The following is a 19751-nucleotide window of genomic DNA, read 5'->3' as shown; positions in this document are numbered from 1 at the left end:
CTGTCCCATCACACATTATAAATCCTGGTCTTTTCTACTCTGGAAGATTTTGGTTACTGGAAAACTAGTGAAACACTACAAGAGGATGAAAGTTGAGCACTTAAGAGATGGTGAAGTTTAGTCAGATAACTCAATTTTGTTTTTGTCAATAGCTGTAAGACTAATGGCTGATTAGTACTTAAGATAAATATTTGTCTTAAAAATTCAATGTGACCATTCCTTCCACTAAGATGTGATTTCAAAATACCCAAGACCTCTAGAAAAAAAGTGCTCCAGCAAAACCAGGGAGGAACAGATCTGCTTACCACTGGTATTTCCTTCCCAAGATCAAAAACAATAACAACTTTTTGAATACCAAACCAAATCTCCAGGCCTCAAACACTATAAAGATTCAAAAAGGGACAAATACTTTTTATAAAAAATCCTCTGCAAGTCTCTGTTGAGTATTATAATAAGGTAATCAAAATGTTGTTTTAGTATTAAGCAGATTCAATATTTTTGTATTTAATTTGTAATTACTCAACAAGTAGCTGATTTTTTGTGCAAAACCATAAATACTGTATGGCAACAGCAAGTCCATAAAGACCCATTAACACTTATTACTGAAAATCTGTATGTTTTATCCTTTTGTCTTATTCTTAGGTAAAAAAGAAAAGAAATTTAAAGCCGTTAAAGTCAGAAATATTTCTATTTGCAACAAAGCAAAATCTTTTCTACAATCAACATGTTGATGTCCAAAGACGTGTAGCTTCAAATATAAGAAAAAAATTCCTATTAGAACCAGCTCAAGTAAATATTGGCTAGTAATATGTTTTTCTAAAGTTTCCTCCTGAGGCAGCAGCAGCTCCTGTACATTGCCTCTTAACATACCAACACATATATTTGTGGATACATATTGAAAGTAAGCCTATGTCGAGGAGTCTGCTACAGAAGAGCAATAGACAGTTATCAGAGAGAAATGGAACCGATGACATAAAACGGTACAAATTTCTTGCCAGTTAATCTCCACTGTCTTGTTCTTTTCTTTTTTCATTCCCTCAGGAAAGTTCTGTGTATCACTAGTGCATTATTTAGGGCCACACACCCTTTTGGGACGTCCAACCACCACAGTATTAAATAGCTAAAGAACATTGGATAATTTTTCATCAGTAAATTAACAGTAGAAAGGGTTGATCAATACAGGAACTCTAAGCAGCATAGTTTTTTAACACAATGAATCAGTCAAAAAAGAGCAATAATTTCCTATAATATTGTGTAACGAAAGTACAATGAAATCAAATTTTTCAGTTTATAATTCATGCCAATTAATATTTCATTTATAAGACAGCAGCTGAGTCTTCCCCATCTATAGTATCTCATCTAAAGCAGCATACTATTGTTTGCTTGTAATAATTCGATACCTGATCCCACCATGGAATCACTTCATGGTAATGTAATCAGTTAAAATGATTCTGCCAAGTTCTGTACTAAAAAAAACTCATCTCATGAGGGAATTCTGCTAGAAAGTATGCTCAGAGACAAACTGAAGAATACAATATGATTGTGGATGATTTTAAAACAATATTAACAGACATCACCCCAAAATTTACAATACAGCTAATTATATTAAAAGCAGAAAAACAGATAATGGTAATTGTAATCCAGAAAATGTAAACAATGATTTACAGATGCCTAAAATGTGGCAGAATGTTATATTTATGGCTACTATGGTAGCATCCAAGACCCCTGGGATCATGAACCAGGACCCCCATCTGTTATGGCCACTGTATAAATAAAGAACATAAACGACAGCCCCTCACCAGAGGGCTTGCAATCTAAGGAATGACAAGATACAACAGTTCAATGCAGACCAGCACAAGGAAATAATGAAACATTACTGGCCAGCATGTTAGGCATGGTCACAGCAAATTAGCTAATCATTGTCAAGTATTTGTAGGCAACAAGCTAGGAAAGTTAGTCTGTGCAGCAGTATTATGAATGGATTTGAGCACAACAAAACTGCATTTGTCAAGGATCGAACAGAGGCTGTTACCATAATCGAGACAGAATATGACGACAATTCTGTAACAAGAGTTTCAGCTGTGCAGATGGATAGGAAAGGCCATATTTTAGAGATGTTATGCAGAAAGAATTGGAAAGATTTAGATGCAGCTTGGATGAGGATCTAGAGAGGGCTGAGTTGAAGATGACACTTGGATTATGGACCGAGTGACAGGGAGCATGGTGGTAATTATCCAGAGTGATTGAGAGAAGAGGGAAAGAAGCAGAGCACTTTGGGGGAAAGGAGTTCCGTTTTGCCCACATTGTGATTAAGCTGATGGCTGGACATCCACAAGGACATGCCAGGGAAACAGGCTGAGATTTTAGTTTAGACAGAAGGCGAAAGGTCTGGGAGTAGAAAGGTAGATCTGTGAGTCATCAGCATAGAGATTATAGTTGATCTTGTGTTTGCAGAACATATTGCACAGAGTCAAGGTGCAGGGGGAGAAGAACAGGTGACAAAAGATGATGCTCATTGGACAAAATTCCCACTGAATTTTACGGGGTTGGAAAGGACCCTCCAAAAGATACATTGGAAGAACCATTAGAGAGGTCACAGAACCAGGTAAGGACTGAGTCACAGTAGCCAAGCAAGAACAAGATATCATAAATAAGCGTCTGGTCGATTCTGTCAAAGGTGGCTGACAGGTCAAGAAGGATGATGATGGAAAGTACTGGTTCTGAGCTAAGGCCAGGAAGAGGCCATTAGATACTTTTTGGTGACTAGTTTCAGCAGAGTTGTCACAGGGTGAGTTGTCTTGTTAAGAGGTCAGCTGCATCTATGCTAGTTTTGGCTTGCCTCCAAGTCAAGGCAATGAGTAAAGTCACCTGACAAAGAGTCAAGTGATCAGAAGTGGGGCATGCTGAGGGATAAAAAGTCATGGGAGAGGAAAGAGGCTATTGCTGGCAGCTACCTGCTAAGTGTATGCAGCCCTACTGAAAGAGGGTTGTAAAAGGAAATGATGCCACCGCTAAAGAGGACAAAAAAAAAAAAGTGCTGTTGCTGAAGGAGTCCAGTGCAGGGAAGAGACAATAACACAGAAGGGGTGGACATTGGGGGCTTATCTGGAGGGCCATGTCAGTTTAGTGACCTGGCTATGCATACAATCGTCTGCCGAAGAGCTTCAGCAATCATCTGGCAAACCTTTCTAAGCCAATGAGAGTCCACTGGGAGCTATGGAGAGGGTATTCCAGAGAATTTAGTACCAGACAGAGCCAATGACTGTTCCTGGAATACCAATTCCTGAGTTGAGAGATCTGCAGAGGTGATTAGCAGTGCTCAAGAAGCAGCAGTGACATCTTATGGGGGTCTTGCAAGCAGCAAAGAGAGACACAGGTATTCAGTGCAACAAGACCTCGGGCTCAGCTGTTGGTGTTGACTGTAGACATATGGAGCACACAGGTTGGTTTGCCCTCTTATTACCTGTGACTTAACGACTAATTCTGTTGCACAGAGTACAGAAAAAAAACTGAGAAGGCTGGTAAACTGCCTCACATTCCAGTTGGTTTTGTGGGCTTGCAGGAGTGCAAAGAAACATGATCCTCGAGAGATAAAGTTTTGAGACAAGCCGTGTCAAGGGAGAAGCCACTGGTCCATCTCAGAGTAAAGGAAGAGAACGGTGAGCAGTAGTGGTTTCTGCACGAGAAGCGCTGACTACGCTTCATACTGGAACCCTCCTAAGTTGGATACCCTGGAGGCTGAAATGGCTACCTTAAGGGAAAAAAATCTAGGTTAATTCAGAAGAGGGCCTGTGCTGTGAGGCAAGTTGGCGAATTGAAGAAAATAATTATTACATGCCCAATACAGAAGCACAGGATCATACTGCGGCAGAATCATGGATAGAGGCAAAGTCCCTGTCCTAAAAGTAGGAGTGCAGAAGCTTACACACAAAGTTGGGGCACATTTAAGACTAAGAGATCTTCACCAAATAAACTAAGTCTGCCAGAAGAGAAAGGCAGGCTCAATCCCATGCTAGGGAACATTCACTTATGAAATAACAGGGTGGAAGAGGAACACAAGTGGGATTTGTTATAGGCTGTGATGGAAGTTTTAAGAAGGGGGATGTGAATTTTAAAGCTGGAGGATCTGTCAGAGGACCTGATAAGGGATGTTCTATACCTCAAAGGCTGCTCCTATAGACCTTACTGAAGCAGCATATAGAAGCCAGCACAAGTGTGATGCCTCCATAGGATTTTTCCATAAGGAATTTTTTAACCACCACAAAGTATGAGAAAATGCAAGATTCCTTTGATCCCGCTTGGAATTTAAACCTCAGAATAATCTATTCAAGAATCTTCTGTCAAGTATATCGGACACAAACCTGGTCAGTGGTCCAAGGGTATCCCTTCTGATAATTTTTAAACAGATTTTTCTGTTACCTAGCAATGTGACATCTTAAGGTCTCTTAAGATTTAATAACTTCATCAGTAATGCTTCCTCCTTCTCCCTATTGGGTGGTATCAAAACTAGAATTGTACGTGGCCACCAATACAAACAACAAGCTGTACTTCCTCCTCTTGCTGACCAAGGCCTGCTCTACACCTAAAAACTTAAATCAAACTAACTGTGTCACTTAGGGAACATGAAAAATTCAGACCATTGAGAACTGTAGTTAAGTTTCAGGATACACACCACAAGGTTGACAGAAGAATTCTTCTGTTGACCTAGCTACTCTCTCCTGAAGGGGTGGATTCACTACAGCAATGGAGAAAACCCTTTCCTCCCTGTAGCAGGTGTCTACATTACAGCACTGCCCCTGTGGCACTTGTAGTGTAGACATACCCCAGTGGCAATAATTTATATTCACATACATCACTGCATTAAGAGTTAATAATGACATACAAATGCAAAATCCTAAAGGAATCTATCATCCTTGTTTCTTGCAAACAAGTTTAGAATATAATTAGTTATGCAAAAACTAGGGATTTGATTTTTCTACTCTAAAATTTACATACTTCCTTTACAATTACATAAAAACAAGTTATGTAGCTAATTTCTTTCCACAGTAAAAGATTCTTAAAAATCTGTCACAAATTCTGTAACGTACTTGAAATCTAACTGAAGCCAGCTGCAATGAGCCTTCAGCACCAACTGAAAGCCACAGAGGTCCAGCTCTATGTTGAAAGGCCCAAAAAACCTTTTTTAGCATAAGCCTAGGCTGTTTTCAATGGCGGAGGAGTTTCTGCTTACTTAGCACAACTTTAAGCCTTATTCAGCAAGTTTCATAAAGTCTGATACACTCAGAATCCAATCAGATACACAGTAAAAATGGCCTCTAGTCCACAATTCATTCCTCCAGAGAATGCTATGTTCCCTATTAGGTTTGTATATCTCCCTGGTGCCTTTGAGTCCACCTTTATCTTTGAAGGCCTTCTGTGGGAAGGCAAATTCAGAGCCTATTCTTAATAAAATCAAGCCTGCAGGGAACTCCCTACCAATTTTTCCATTTTAAATTTGAGTAGTTTCCTTCAATACAAAACTCCAGAATGCAAACTCTACAATTGGAAAAAAAAGTCTTGCCTTTCCCCACCCAAAAAGCTCTAGACCATCATTTTCCTTTAAAAGGAACAAGAAGCATTTTAGAGTTTCACAAACTAAAAGATAAAATCTCTAAAGCCTGGACATTCTGAAAAACTCCTAATTTATTCAATAAGGTTTCATTGGTGCCAGGACAGGCCAGTTTTCGCCTTTCCTATTCAATGGCTGTGAGCCAGTTTTGCCGCCCAGCTCAGACTACAGCAGCCAAGTTGTGCCCAGCTTAAATAGCCCCAGTGGGGCGCTGCAGGGTGAAGAAGAGCTTCAGCCGTTCCACCTCCCTTCTTGATCAGTCCTCCCTCTGCTCCACCTCAGAACATCCCCTTCACCTGGGGCTGTTGCAGAAGTAGCACATAGCTGAAGAAGCCAGCTCTTCATCTGGGCACAGAACATTACTATGCTGGAGGTATTCTCCTGGCATACCACATGCCTGCCCAGTACAGCCCATCTGGTGTAAAGAGGATTCAGGGTAATAACTAACAGGGCTCTAAGGTTAGGTCTACAGTGTTGACATAGCCAAGGAGCCATCTGTGCCCATCTCCTTGTGAGCTTCCAGATGCATTTGCTTATACAAAGCTGTTTGACCCAAAAAGTCTAAGATACTCTGGATTCTTAGTTTTATGCAGCAAGTTTCAATGTATTCTAAGGAGCCATCTGCGCTGGGCCAGGAAGAGTATGGAAGCAACCAGGTTTCTATTAGGGTCTGGTCAGCCAACATTAAACCACATTTGGAGCCCCTAGACTACAGCATTGTTTTTAAACATGTTTCCAACACAATATTCTAGCCTTGTGTCCTTAATCATGATTCTCATACAATTTTCCTTCTATTTACCCTGGACAACATTTAATGAGTTTCAATACTATTTCCAAACGATCTCAGCTCAGTGTAGTTGTAGCCTAGATGATTAGAGTAGCTATACAAGTCTTAATTTTCAGCAATGGTATACCCTGGAGGTTTTTTGCCTCCTTCTGCAGCGTGGGGCCCGGGTCACTTGCTGAGGATTCTCTGCACCTTGAGGTCTTTAAAACCATGGACTTCAATAACTCAGACATAGATTAGGGCGTTTGTTACAGGAGTGGGTGGATGAGATTCTGTGGCCTGCGTTATGAAGGAGGTCAGACTAGATGATCATAATGGTTCCTTCGGACCTTAAAGTCTATCAGTCTGAGTCAATATAGATGCTGATAGTTAAAGCTGTTGTATATGAAAAATATCTGAAATTTTAAAGTTGTATTGACGTATTATTTTAATATTTTTATTGTGGAGCGCCAGTAAGCCCCAGTCATGATCAGAGCCCTCACTTGTGGTAGGTATTGAAGAAAAATATAGGAAGATACAGTCCCTGCATAAAATTCATAGTTTTAAGTGTGCAAAAATGTTTTTTCTTACAATAATTCAAACAGCTAAACAGATTTTTCTGAAACGTCAAAAAAACAAAGGACAAAATGCATATTTGAGACTAAACATGAGAGAGGGGAGGGATAGCTCAGTGGTTTGAGCATTGGCCTGCTAAACCCAGAGTTGTGAGTTCAATCCTTGAGGAGGTTATTTGGAGATTTAATTGGGGATTGGTCCTGCTTTGAGCAGGGGGTTGGACTAGATGATCTTCTGAGGTCCCTTCCAACCCTGATAATCTATGATTTACAATTAAAAGCTGGAAATCATTTGAAAAAGCTGCATGAAAAAGGTTGATTATAATGGCAATTCCACAACTTAACTGCAATACCAGTTCTTATTCTTTAGACTGTCAAATGAGATGGCCTGAGTAGAAATCAATTAGCCTATTGATTTTTATATGGACTATCTCCATATATTCCATTTTATATTCCATTTATATTTGGGCTAAGTATTGAATAACTCTTTATCCCTACCCAATCAAGTTAATCATAGCTAGTCTACATGCAGTATATTTGGCATTTAAATGCCAAGACCCCTGATTGTATGTACCCTTTATGCATCTATAAAACTAAATTCTTCCGATTAACACCCAAAGTCTGAGGTTGTCACACACAGCCTGACTGCTAACAGTGCATTTCACTGGGATCACCTTTGGAGTAAGGTACAACTTCGGATTAAGGGTGGCAAAAATACACTCAATTACTCAGATAAATTGCCAATACGTTCAATGGGAATTTGCCTGAGTAAGTAGTTCAGAATTTGGCCATAAAGCAGCTCAACTTCCTAAGTACAAATTTCCTAAATAGTTATAAATAGGTACCTACATAAAGGCCTATATCAGGGGCGCCAAACTTACTGACTCTCCGAGCCGCATATGACAGTCTTCAGAAGTTCGAGCGCTGGGGGAAACCTGCCAGGATTTGGGGCTTCAGCCCGGCAGGGAGGAGGGTCTCGGAGCTTCACCCCAATGGGAGGTGCCTGCCTGGGCTCGGGGCTTCATCTGCTTTTGCTGCTGCCATCTTCCCAAGCAGCTAAAGCAGAGACCCCTCCCTGCAGCTCCCAGCTGTTTGCCTCTGCCTCTCTAAGCCCCTAGCCATACTGATCTGCCGCAGGCAGAAGCTCTGAGCTCTGCCCCCAGCCTGGTAAGTGGAGAATGGTGGGTATGGAGGGCAACGGGAGCTGCACTTTAACTGTGAAAGAGCTGCATACAAGCTCATGAGCCACAGTTTGGGCCACCCCTGGTCTATATGTTTGTCAGATGCCACAGACAAATAGAAAATATATTAACACTAAAACCAACGGCATTTCAAATTATAGATGATCCAGACCTCAAAGTAGATCAATGAGCCTCTGACTCATTCCTTGAAAACATGAACCTTGCAAATACTTTACATATGTTTTACGTATGATCTGATCATTGAAAAGGATGTCTCTTGATGGTTGTGCATCCAATGAATTCTGTAAATGTACAAACTGACTCTTCAGTGGCCAATGTGCACTTCACTACATGAACGATCTGTCTAGTGCATCACCTGAATGAAGAAATTGTACCCCTTCACATCTAATCCTTTAAAGAGTTAGCTTACAGTAGTAGGGCTTCCAGTATACAAAACAGTTATCAGTAAAAACTTGCCAGAAAAAAGTAAGGAAATTTCACACTGCTCTGAATTTTGCACCCCCTGTCATCAACTTTGCAATGCTCCCAGTCAAATCCAGATTAGAAGCCACTTATGGCTGAACACTAGGAGTGCTGCAAATCAGATAAAAAATATCATTATACTAATCCTTTTATTCTGCCACAAAATGCACACAAATATTCTAGAAAATAAGCCAAAAACAAAGTTTAAAAGGCTTCATCGCATTATTTTTGATTCTCTATGGCTGAGGCAAGGCGAGGTAGAGAATCCCTGGAATACCCCAACTTTCACAACCCTCCCCTAAAGCTTTATGTTGTAATGATCCTACTTGGGGTGAACATGCTCCTTCAAGAATTGTGAAACCAAGCTCTCTCTCGCGTTCAGAATATTCTAACAAAAGGGTATGCAGTGCAATGCAACTAGACTGCTGGGCTGGCCCTACCAAGATGCTTAAGTCTACTTTGCTGTAACTTCAGTTCTTAAATCAGTGGCTTAGGGTACGTCTACACTACGGGATTATTCCGAATTTACATAAACCGGTTTAGCAAAACAGATTGTATAAAATCGAGTGTGTGCGGCCACACTAAACACATTAAATCGGTGGTGTGCGTCCACGGTCCGAGGCTAGCATCGATTTCTGGAGCGTTGCACTGTGGGTAGCTATCCCGTAGCTATCCCATAGTTCCTGCAGCCTCCCCCGCCCCTTGGAATTTCCGGGTTGAGATCCCAGTGCCTGATGGGGCAAAAATCATTGTCGCGGGTGGTTCTGGGTAAATGTCATCAGTCACTCCTTCCTCTGGGAAAGCAACGGCAGACAAGCATTTCGCGCCTTTTTTCCCTGGATTGCCCTGGCAGATGCCATAGCATGGCAATCATGGAGCCTGTTTTGCCTTTTGTGACTGTCACCGTATGTGTACTAGATGCCGCTGACAGAGGCAATTCAGCAGTGCTACACAGCAGCATGCTTTTGCATGACAGCAGAGATGGTTACCAGCCATACTGTACCATCTACCATACCATAAATTGGTAATAAGATGATCATGGTTACCAGTCCTTTTGCACTGCACCATTTGCTGCTGTCATAAGTGCCCCTGGCTGAGATCAGCCAGGGGCGCAAAAGCCAAAATTGGGAATGACTCCCTGAGTCAATCCCTCCTTTTTGGTATCTAAAAATAGAATCAGTCCTGCCTAGAATATGGGCAAGTGTACTAGAGAACCACTGTATCATAGAACCAGAGAGCACAGCTGCTCTGTGTCAGATCCTGCAGAAATTATGAGCTGTATGCTATTCACAGGGGTGCTCCTGCAACAACCCCACCTGTTGATTCCGTTCTTCCCCCAGCCTTCCTGGGCTACCGTAGCATTGTCCCCCCACTTGTGTGATGAAGTAATAAAGAATGCAGGAATAAGACACAGTGACTTGTTAGTGAGAAATGAGTGGAAGGCAGCCTCCAGCTGCTATGATAGTCCAGACAGGACATTAAGCAGTGTGGAGGAGAGGAGCCCAGCATCCCGCTGCTAGTCCAGGGGCAATTGAATCTTTTCTTTACACATGAAGGGTGGGGGCTGATGGAGCTCAGGCCCCTGTTGCTATGATGAAGACGGTTACCAGCCATACTGCACCATCTACCAGGAAAAATTAGGAGCAGGCGCCCTTGATCGACCTCACTGATGCTAGTTGGCATGGTTACCAGTCCTTTTGCACTGCCCCATGTGCCAATAGGCTGATGATGATGATGGATATCAGTCATATTGTACCATCAGCCACCCATGGTGGGGGGGAGCAAGGATGTTGGTGTTGAGTGCTGCAGCATCCCGTCTATCTGCGGCATTCAGTAAAGATAGGGTGACATGTAAAAGAGTCAAGAGAGGATTGTTTTCCCTTTCACTTCTGGGGGTGGGGGGGGGGTGGGGCGTAAATTGCCGAGCTATGCCCTGACCCACCGCGGACACTGTGTTTGACCCTAGAAGCATTTGGAGCTCAGCCAAGAATGCAAATGCTTTTCGGAGACTGCAGGAACTGTGGGATAGCTTGAGTCCTCCAGTCCATGAGCGTCCATTTGATTCTTTGGCTTTCCGTTACGCTTGTCACGCAGCAGTGCGCTGAGTCCCTGCTATGGCGTCTGTCTGGAGATTTTTAAAAAATGATTTTGAATTTCGTCTTCTGTAACGGAGCGCTGATAGAACAGATTTGCCTGCCCTTACAGCAATCATATCCGCATGGTCCATGCTGGAGCTCTTTCTTTATTTTGATTTTTAACTGCATCGCCACACGTGCTGATCGGAGCTCCACGCTGGGCAAACAGGAAATATTCAAAAGTTCGCGGGGCTTTTCCTGTCTACCTGGCCACTGCATCCGAGTTCAGATTGCTGTCCAGAGCGGTCAGTGGTGCACTGTGGGATACCACCCGGAGGCCAATACCGTCGATCTGCGGCCACACTAACCCTAATCTGATATGGTAATTCCGATACTAGCACTACTCCTCTCATTAGGGAGGAGTACAGAAATCGATTTAAAGAGCCCTTTATATCGATATAAAGGGCCTCTCAGTGTGGACGGGTGTGGCATTAAATCGGTTTTACGCTCCTAAAACCGGTTTAAACGCTTAGTGTAGACCAGGCCTTATACTCAGTTGAATACTATGTACAGGCCTATAAAACAGCCACTGAACCAGAACAGTTTCTTGGGAGGCATTAAAATCTCATGTAAATATATATATATCTGTACTAAGGATACTTTACTAATTATCCTTATAAAAATTACTGAGAAGCTGGTGTATTTGCCATATATCTTAAACTAAATATGTAATGTTTTCAAAACACCTCAAGAATTTAGAAAATTATTACACATTTATAAGGTAAAGTATCATAGCATCTAAGTTGCAAATTGCAAAATTCAACTAAGATACATGGAAAAGCCACACAAAATCTTAAAACACGACTTCGAAGCACCAAGCTTCTACGGCTGTCTACAATCCAGAGACTATGCCGGCACAGCTATGTTGACACAGCTGACTGCAGGACTTTTTCTGTCAATTTAGGAATGCCACCTCCCTCAATGACATGAGCTGTGTGTCAAGAAAAGCACTTTTCTCTTGGCATAGCTGCATCTATACTGAGGGTTTTGCTGGCATAGCTATGTCAGTTACGGGTGTGGTTTTTTTCACATCCCTGAGGGACATAGATATGCTGATACAAGTTTTAAGCATGAACAAAGCCTAGCTCTTATCTGCCCCCTTACTGGTGTGAAAAGGGTCACATGTTCCCCTGGCTGAGGCTGGTCATAACATTCCATTATAAGCCATGCTAGATATTAAAATGTTCTTCATTTTTAAATAGCGACAAAGAGTCCTGTGGCACCTAACAGATGTATTGGAGCATAAGCTTTCATGAGTGAATACCCACTTCATTATTAAAATGCATTAGCGGTAATGAAATAGGTAACATTCTAATCATAGTATCACTGCTTGAAGCTGGCAGCACAACAGTCTAAGACCATGAAGCTAGCACCGTGGTATATTGTGATTATTTTTACTTCTTTAAACATTGAGTTCCACACCCAGTTAAAGATCCCTAAAAGTATTGTCTTATATTTGGATTTCGTTATGTTCCAAACTACAGCACTAGAAATCCAGGCAGCGCTATCTTAATTTGAGTCCACATGAATCTTCTCTTAGGTCAAGTCAGAGCTCCCTCCTGCACAGTAACTAATTAGAGTTTTCTCATGCAGAATTACTGAGTAAACAAAAGTTAAACCACTGCAGGTTTCATGAACTCTCAAATGAAAAAATTAGGTCTGTGAGCAAGTTTTCTATAAGAATAAGCATGTGCCATAATTTGTCTTTAAGCCAACCTGTCTGAGTAGGCAAAATGTTAGAAAAACTTTCAAACTGTAAACAACCCAAAATTTTTAAAAGTTTGAGCAATCTAAAACTTTCCTAAAATAGCCTTCCCTAGCATAATACATTTGCAAAACTTTTTAACGACAGTTAAATGGATATTAATGGTCAAAGTTGGCAAAAACAATGTCTTAATCTTAGCTATGGAGCTGCTCCTGTGGTTACCCACTTACCCTGGCAGACAATGCAGATAACGTTGTATACAGTCAGACCTAGTTTTGTTTTGGTTTAGCTTCAGGCCTTCCAATCTTTGTAGATGTCTCAAACGTATGGAAGAAAGTCTGTTCATGAATACCAGTCAGTTCTTAAAATGTAGTGCCTTAGCCTTGATTCTGCAAGCTGATCTGCTTATGCAGATCCTTCCACTTGTACAGTTCCACTAAAGTCATATCAACTTGCAGGATCAGTGCCTTAGTCATTAGTTTATCCCAAAGTATCCAAAGCAGTAAGACTAAAAGATTTTTTTTAATATACTACACAAACCTAAATTATGATATGCAGCAAGGTCCTGGTACTGTGGCATGGTGCAGCACAGTAAATAACCCCCTTGCACATCAGCAACCTGATGCCATAAACCCTACTTCAGACTAGCTTAGCACATGATCTGAGCTCAAAGAGCCGTTCTATAAACCCCTGCAGCCCCAGTCTGCTGTCAAATCCCCTCTTTCCCCTAGAGACAGCAGAGGAAGGAGTTAAGGAGGGAGGTAGTTTGAGATGCTGCAGTAAGAGGGCTGTTAGGAGTCAAAACCCACTGGAGCAAGCTTGAAGTAGGAAGGTTTCTGTTGTTCTGAAGAACTCTCATATACTGAGTTTGGAAACTCTGCAAATCAGGAACTTCGCTAGCTGCTAAAACAAAGATGCATAGAAGTGCCATGCTGGCCTAGCTCCTCTCCAGTGGAGCTCCTAGGGTGCCTATTGGGAACCTCTCTCACCCAAACCTTAGGAGCTCCACAGGCAGAGAAGGAACCTATTCTGCAGAGCTCCTAATCTCTCTTACAGCATGGGCTCTGTTCCAACAGGGCAAGTATTTCTTCTCCAATGCCTCTCACTGCTGTTTACTTTTTTTTTTTTAATCTTCCTTGGCGACTGCCTGGTCCCTTCTTGACAGGGCCACCAAATCCCATGCTCTTAGACAGCCATTTATGCAGCAGTTTTACAAAAGGGAGAGTTGAGCTTTGAATTTAAAAAAAAAATTAAAAAAAGCTATCCTGCAGACACCTCTCTCCGGCAGTTGCCAAAAAAAATTTAAAAATCAAAGCTATTTTGGAGTTATAATTATTAATCCCTTCAAAACTGCAAGCTTAAAGCATCTTAACAGCTTTTGATAAGCGACCTCTGTCTAAGCATTTCATACATTTTCAAGGCTTTAATTCAATTGCCGAAATTCACTTAACATGGAAAGTGTGTGTGTACACAAATACATGCCAACTTTCCAGAATAAGTGGACTTTTATAGCCTAATTAAAATATGGAATCTTACAATAAATGCTATGGCTTATGATATCTATACAATGATCACACCTCCAAGTCTGACGCACCAAAACTGGATTAGGGGAAAGAACGCGAAACAGTATGTCAGGTAGAGCTAGACTAAACACTGCAGAGGTTCAGTTTGAGTCTACTCTGTGTACTTTACTATTAAACTTTCAAAATTACATAGCAGCTTCCATGTCAAAAGGCTTTACAGGCATTATTGAATCTAGCCTAAGAACTCCCTTGTGGAGTGTGTAATTTATTCTCAAATTAAAAATAAAAAACCACTATGTGACCCAGGCAAGGTATAACCTCTGTCTATGGCAGAACTATGAATGAAACCCAGATCTTGGGAGTCAGTCTGCTGCCTTAACTACAAGGCTATTCTCATCAGGTTTTAAGGCTTGAAGTATTTTCTTCTCAAACTGATTCTACATCATTACAAATTGTTACCTTTGAGTATTAACATTTGTCAGAAAAAAATTGTAAGGAGCAAAGGAAATCTATGGAGATAGCAATGACTTATGTAATGGGTATTGTGTATACAATCCTAGACTCTAAAGAAAAAATGGAGTCTTCCTTCACAAATATGTGATCCACACGTAACCCACACTTAATTAGTGTGGCTGTCTGGACCAGGAATGTTGTTACCCATGATTCATTTGTATCGCCAAAATTACATGACAAGATGAACATGTAATATTTTGCTGGCAGAAAAAAACAGAGCAAACAGCACGCAACATTTTGGGGGCAGGGACTATCTTTGGCTTATGTTTTTACAGAACCTAGAACAATGGGGTTCTGCTCCATGAGTGGGAATCCTAGGCATTATGATAATACTGTGATAATAATGCATGTTGCACTATGAACAAAAATCCTCACCTTCTTGGGTTTGGAAGTGGAAGGTTGTGCAGCTGGGGTTTTAGATATATGGTAGTGTCTTATAAAGTGATAGCAGTGCTTGCCAACAAAACAAAACCATGTGAAATGAGGGGCGGTAGCTTTGTCGGCAGGAGAGCGTCTCCCACCAACAAAGCACTGTGCACACCAGCACTTTTTGTCTGTAAAACTTTTGATGGTCAGGCATGTGGGTTTTTTCACACCCCTGAGCAATAAAAGTTTTACCATGAAAATGCTGTGTAGACATAGCCTTAGAGCAGTGTTTCCCAAACTTGGGACACCGCTTGTGTAGGGAAAGCCCCTGGCAGGCCGGGCTGGTTTGTTTACTTGCCGCATCCGCAGGTCCAGCCGATTGTAGCTCCCACTGGCTGCAGTTCGCTGCTCCAGGCCAATGGGAGCTGCTGGAAGCAGCACGGGCTGAGGGACTTACTGGCCGCCGCTTTCAGCAGCTCCCATTGGCCTGGAGCAGTGAACTGCAGCCAGTGGGAGCCGCGATCAGCCAGACATGCAGACGCGGCAGGTAAACAAACTGGCCCGGCCCGCCAGGGGCTTTCCCTGTATAAGCAGCGTCCCAAGTTTGGGAAACACTGCCTTAGAGGGATGTTAAACTTTTTTGTGGTGAGGTGCACGATTTTTTTGCAAATCTTATAACCTTGGAAGCATTTCTTCTGGTTTTCAAAGCAGCTTTCTCCATTATAAACAATACACCAGGTTTACTAATACACCTCTACTTAGATATAACGCTGTCCTTGGGAGCCAAAAAATCTTACCGCGTTATAGGTAAAACTGTGTGATATTGAACTTGCTTTGATCCACCAGCGTGCGCAGCCCCACCCCCCCGAGCACTCTTTACCACGTTATATCAGGTGGCGTTATATTGATGAAGTGGTGTAGTTCTCTTCTTGCTCACTTCTAGAATATCCTGATCTCAATATTTTTATTTCCAACATTTACCACTGTGAACCCAGTTTAACAAGACTTCTTCAAACTTGGAGACACTACATTCTTTAAAAAGAAAAATATAAAATACCAAAAGTAGTTACCTGCCCATGCAGTATTATAGTCTCATCTATCTTTATATTTCAATTCTTCCTCTAACATTCAAGCAAAGTAAATAGCCTGAACACATCAAGGATGCACCAAGTTCAACTTCAATATGCAAACAGAAAAAAGATGCATAGTAGTCTCCTTTTTATAAATGGACTGATCCAAGCGATTCAAGTGGAAAGTGAGTAAAGCGTTAATCCAAATGCGAATGGCTCCATTTCAGTAATAGCGTGAATAAACCCCCACAGAAGGCTTCATTGCTAGCAGCAAACTCCACAGAGTCCAGATGAACCAGCAGGAAGAACACAGGGCAGATAATCCTGTAAAATTACCCCAGTGGAAAAGTTGATAAATTCCCAATTACGAGACCTGCTCTAGGATGAAAAAAAAAATGCAAGATACAATAAAATTACCAGTCAACACTTGCAAACCTTCACACTTAAAACCAAACAATTATCACAGGGGTATTCCTTAATCCTTTGAATTTTGAATCTGTTACCCATAACAGTGAAATCCAGATAAATAAAATAACCCCCTGAAACTAAACTAAGGACAACTGAAGAGCCATAACTAGTTATAAATCAGCTGTTTTTCTAGAGAGTCATATTCAAGCAATTTTTGTCTCTACATCACTAATATTTTAGATCAAAACAAAACTTAAGCCATTGTTCTGTTTTTCCCCCCCATATGAAGTGTGGATGGGACACTTCTTTTTAAAAAAAAGAAGTTTTTGTTTTTTTTTAAATTTTTAGAGACATTGTTGGTCAGGTTATGTAAAAGCTTGTTTCTAAAATCTAAATTTGGGCCAAAATATGAGGAGTTGCCCTGTAAGAGTTGTGCTAACCTTGCCAGTTGGACACATAGCAACTTAAAATTCTTCACATTTAAGAGCATGTAGAGCAGACAAAATAGGTCTTGCATCTAGTTCACAACTGCTTACTCCCTGCATGTTTGTCCCAGAGTCTGACAAATGTAATAGCAATCCCTCCCCCAAACCCACCAATTACAGAAGTAATTGCTCGCTCAAGAGCTTAGTAACCCAATCAGTTGGATATTATTATAATTTCCATTATTAAAGTTATGCACACATCTGTTCATGTAAACATATTGCATAAACTTGTCTTTGGAGTAACCCTGAGAGATATGTATCCAAATTCCCCTCTGTTTACCCCCTACGTGTGTGTGTCCCACAGTCTCCTTGGCCCAGCCACTTACCTGCATGTCACCACAAGTCCTGCCCTCCCCACTCATTGCATTGGACAGCAGGGTTGTCAATCACCCTCTAACACACTTTCCTTTCTATTTCAGACAGATCTAAGCAGTTGCTGCTGTGGCCTCCCTGCCAACTAGGCCTCAGTTTTAGATCATCATCAGCAAACGCAAATGTAAGCTTCTCTCATAGCAGAAAACTGATTCTATTTACAAGCCAGTTTTGTTTGTTCATAAAACAAGACTCACAAAAAGAATACATCCGCTTAAATGAATTAAAGTCTCTCAGTGCGGAGGGGGAGACTGATGGAAAATTGTGGTCTGACTGTAGATGGACAATTATCAGACTGATGTCATTTCCCTCTGTCTTTATGTTTAATTATTTTAAACTCAATTACACAGGAAAAATGCTTAAACTTCCAGATGCCATTATACTAATTTCAAGTCCATTGTCACTGCCTCTTAATTGCTTTCTCAATGCATATAAGCCTTTGAAAAGAGAATAATAAGCCTACCGCCTCTGAAAGAAGCCCCCCTCTTTCCTCTCACTGCAAATCCACCCTAAAGTAGCATAATTGCTTTCTAAATGCAAATAAATATGGGGTACAATAAGCTACTGAGGTAAGGAGGCCCCTTTCCTCTCCGCTCCCTTATTATGTGGATAAATCTTCAATCTAATTCCTCTTGAAAAAGCCTCATTTCCTACCAGAGTTTCTCAAAGCAACAACCCACTCAAGCCCCGCTCCTTGAGAGCCTCCCCCCAGCTTCAAGCAATACTCTAATGCTTCTCCACCCTTTCTTCCCCTCTACAGTGACGTCCCCTCTCCTCACTCAGCCCTGTGAGAGGAATACCCCTGCCCAGCCCAAACTCCCCACCACTTAGGAGTATCCATACAGCCCCCTGCTCCTCAGAGCAAAAACATTCCCCGTTTTTTTCCAGATAGCACCCACAAAGCGTTAATACTTCCTCCAAGGGAGTAACACCCCCAACTCAGATCACTACTACTTCCCAGGCCCCCGAGCAATACCACCATCCACCCTCCCCCAGAGCAATAGTTACCCCCCCAGAGCAATATTACCCCCCACAACTTCCCTAACAATACCCCCCCACCCAAGCGCACCTCCAAACCAATGAGCCAGTCTCTGCCCACACCTCCTAGGCCAATACTACGCCCACCCAGGGTACTCCCATCGCTTTTACCCCCAACACAGGAGCGCCCCCCTTCCCCCCGGAGCAGTAATGCTTCTCCCCACCTCCATACCCGCCCCTTGCCCCCCTCAAAGCAGCAGTACTCTCTCCCTCCCCTCCCCCACAAGCGCAATAATACCCTCTCCGGAGCAATAATACTCGCTCCTTCCCAGTAATACTCTGCCCGACTCCCACAACAAGAGCCCTCCCGCGAGGTGAGGCCCGGGGGTACCCACGGAGGCGGGAGTCGCTCCCCCCGCTCCTCCCCGTACCTGTGGCTGCAGCATCCCCGTCTCCCCGCCGCCCTCTCTCCGCTGCCTGCCTGGCTCTTTGTTTCCTGCCGCGGGCCGGACGGGAGAGCAGCTTCCCCCCCGCCTCCTCCCCCTTCCCCTCACACGCATTGAAAGCAAACAAGCATCATGGCGGCAGCGGGCAGGCCGCCGCCTCCCCCCCAGCATCTCCGCCCGCGGAGGCCGCCCACACTCACCGCACACCACGCGCCATTGGCTGCGCGAAAGAAGCCGCCTCGCGCGGCGTTGCTGGGCCTGCCCGAGCGCGGCGTCCCGCCTCCAGCCCCGCGGCCGCCGCGAGTGGTGCGAGACCGCTGAGGGCCTGCGCCGCGCGCGGAGCTTCCCCCGGAGCGAAACGGGCCGGGCCGGGCCGCACCGCAGCAGATTCCGAGGGAGGGAAGTGGGGGGCGCGGCGGGGCCTGTGGGGTCCGGAGGGGGATCAGAGGTGGGAGTCGGAGGGGCTGCGGGGTTCGGGGGAGGGGCTGCGGGTTTGGGGGAATTAGGGGTGGGGAGAGGACCTGGAGGCAGGGATCTGTGGGAATCTGGAGGTGTCAGGTGGGGGGCTGAAAGGAGGTGCCGGTCGGTGGGAGTGGGGGGCTGAATGTGGGGGATTGCAGACAGTTGGGTGTGAAGGGATGAGGGGGGTGACTAGGTTGGGGAGAGGATCTAGATGTTTGGAGGTGTGTGGCTGCCAGAGGGATTGGATCAGAATCTGTAGGGGGAGGTTGATAGGAGAGGGGAATGGGGTCTGGTAGTGTGGATTGGGGGGGATCTGTTTGGGGAGCAGTTTAGGGGGTTACATGGGGATTACATGTTGACAGGGCAGTTGAGCTGATTGGGTAGGGGGCACAAGTAAGCTTATAAGTAAGCACAAGTAGTTGCAGAACAGCAAACTGGTAGGGTGGTGGCAGAAGAGATGGGTGGTGTGAATGGAATAGACTGGTGAGGGATGACTGCACCTATTGAGGCTCTAGGGGGTGAGCAGGCCCCTACATCTATAGCCTCTTCCCCCCACTCCCCAGCCTATGGGGAGGAGACACTGAATCCAGGCATAAAAATATTATGAGGGACAACAAATGAAAAAACAATGGGAGTGAGGGTCACAGGTTGGAAAGCAGGGATCCAGAGGGGGAC

The 19751-nt window shown here is 43.3% G+C and overlaps 1 protein-coding gene across 4 annotated transcripts in view; it reads right to left on the bottom strand.

Annotated features, from left to right (window-relative positions):
- CNOT6 (CCR4-NOT transcription complex subunit 6) overlaps nucleotides 1–18688 on the bottom strand; it is a 57245-nt gene extending 38557 nt beyond the window's left edge. The window contains exons 1-2 of one of the 4 annotated variants that reach the window (XM_045028645.1): nucleotides 18600–18688; nucleotides 15926–16249 (exon numbers count right to left, since the gene is read on the bottom strand). The gene's annotated coding sequence lies outside the window, so the exon portion shown is untranslated. Of the gene's footprint in view, nucleotides 1–15925; nucleotides 16569–18599 lie in introns of those variants that run through there. The other 3 variants (XM_045028644.1, XM_045028646.1, XM_045028643.1) reach the window with 3 other exon arrangements.
- Between the last annotated feature and the right edge of the window lie 1063 nt (nucleotides 18689–19751).

The sequence above is a fragment of the Mauremys mutica genome, chromosome 8, assembly GCF_020497125.1.
Source record: "Mauremys mutica isolate MM-2020 ecotype Southern chromosome 8, ASM2049712v1, whole genome shotgun sequence".
NCBI classification, from domain to species: domain Eukaryota; kingdom Metazoa; phylum Chordata; order Testudines; family Geoemydidae; genus Mauremys; species Mauremys mutica.
This window is presented reverse-complemented; position numbering and strand designations above follow the sequence as displayed.